Below are 2,433 nucleotides of genomic sequence, written 5' to 3' on the forward strand. Positions count from 1 at the left end.
GGAAGGAAAAAAGAGGGAAAGAGAGAAGTGAGGGAGGAATAGAGGAAGACAGGAAGATGGAGGAAGGGAGAAAGGGAGTCAAAAGATTATGGAAAATATGAAGACCAAAAAGAAAGGAGAGAGAGAGCGAGAAAGAAAGAAAGTTAGGGAGCAAGAAAGGAAAATAACTTGGGAAATGGAAATGAGAGAGAGAGAGAGAGAGAGAGAGAGAGAGAGAGAGAGAGAGAGAGAGAGAGAGAGAGAGAGAGAGAGACCACCAGGATAGGATTGGAAGGTCACTGAGTTTGAGAAATATTGCAAACCCTCTCTCTCTCTCTCTCTCTCTCTCTCTCTCTCTCTCTCTCTCTCTCTCTCTCTCTCTCTCTCTCTCTCTCTCTCTCTCTCTCTGTACCATCTCTTCCATGCATCTTTCCCTCCCTCTGTTTCTCCTTCATCGACCCTTTCTCAATTTTCTCTTTCCGTCTCCATAACTGCGTATTTCCTGTGACTATACTCTCTCTCTCTCTCTCTCTCTCTCTCTCTCTCTCTCTCTCTCTCTCTCTCTCTCTCTCTCTCTCTCTCTCTCTCTCTCTCTCTCGCAATGCATATTTAGGTAATGATATATGCAAATTAATAGCGGGTTTCATTGATTCCAAATGCGCTATTAGTATTGGTTCATAAAAATAATCATGTACTCGCATTTTTAGAGAGAGAGAGAGAGAGAGAGAGAGAGAGAGAGAGAGAGAGAGAGAGAGAGAGAGAGAGGCCGTACGAGCGCTGCTACCCAATATTATATGCGTGTGTTTATCAATAAATGCAAATTAACAGCGAGGGTCCTTTAACCATTCCAATATTACTGGTTAGTCTTATTTTACTCTTATTTAGGTTCATGCATCACAAAGGAACGCAAAGAAAGCACATAACAAGAGCAGCAGCAGACGTGTTGGTCCTTATGAGGCTGTTGATGATAAGCTACTTTGATCTGAAGTAAGAGATGTAGAATATTGTCAGTATAGATGAGGCAAAAGAAAAGGGAAGAGCTTTAGAAAGGCACTAACAGAAGCATTAGTAAACGTGTTGGTCCTTAATAGGCTGTATGTGAATAAGATGTACTGTCTAATTGAAAGTTTTAGATAGTAGAATTGTGTATGTGAGGTAGAAGAAGAGGAAAGAGGAACAAGAAACCTCAAACAACATCACTAATAGACGTGGTGGTCCTTATGAGGCTGTTGTGATAAGTTAGCGTCTTATCTTTTCATGTGGAGATGCAATGATGTTATGAAAGAAAGGAGGACAAGGACGAGGACAAAGAGGAGAGCACACATACAGTACATACACTCAAACCTTTCTCTATGAGCGTAACCAGAGAGGGAGAATATCAGAGAGCAAGGGAGTCGTGTCTATATATCACCTCTCATATGAAGGTAGCAACTGCAGAGGCGAGGAACTGCGAGCCTATAAACATATCAGTGCATCTCAGTTTTATTTTACTTTAGATTTACAATGTACTAATATTAAATCCTATAGTGTAGTGCTTGTGCAGTCGCGCCCCCTAAGAGAGAGAGAGAGAGGAGGAGAGAGAGAGAGAGAGAAAGAGAATGTAATATAGATATAGATCAACACAAATTTATCGGGAATTTATAAGTAATCTTCAGAGTAAACTAATAAACTTTTTTACTACTACGAGTAAATAAATAATAATGTCTTTGAGTTTAAGCCGCAACGCTGCATAGGCTTGTGATGATGTGAGATGTAAACATAGAGAGAGAGAGAGAGAGAGAGAGAGAGAGAGAGAGAGAGAGGAGAGAGAGAGAGCATATCAGGGAAGTCCAGCAGGCCGCACCTCACTGTTGGCTGGCTGGGTCGGGAAGCGCTCAGCAGAACCTCCCTCAGCTTCCGCTCGAGTTCCCGCTGCAGCAGAGAGCCCCGCCTGGCGAGCGTGGGGCGTAATGCGTGTGTCTTACGTAACGTTGAGCACGCCGTGAGGAACTGAAGAGAACGGGAAGGAAGTGGCCGAGTATAAATAATTCCTCCTACTCGTTGAAATACAACTTTACCCCTTTCACTGCCATACGTAACAAACAGTTCATAGCACCAAAAATCACTGTGTCAAGTCTCCTCAAGCACCAGAAGAAAGAACAGGGATTAAAACAATAGATTCACCATTGTATAGCCAGCGTAATGTCTAAATACGACTGTTGTTGTTCTTACTTTCTTATGCTCTTATAATGTGTAGATATGGCTTTGTCATTACCTGTGAAAGAGTTACTGTAATTACTCTCTCTTTCTGTCCTCTCAGTCATTTTACTCTATTCATTCTGATTGGTGTTTTGGTAACGCCGCCTCTCGCAGGACAGTGTCTTCAGCCAGCCTGTCTCGTGCAAGTTTAGAATGAATAGACTACATTACTGAACAGGTACACAAGTTAGCAGCCCAGCAAGTGTCCTAGTATAT

Source organism: Scylla paramamosain, chromosome 2 (assembly GCF_035594125.1).
Source record: "Scylla paramamosain isolate STU-SP2022 chromosome 2, ASM3559412v1, whole genome shotgun sequence".
NCBI lineage: Eukaryota > Metazoa > Arthropoda > Malacostraca > Decapoda > Portunidae > Scylla > Scylla paramamosain.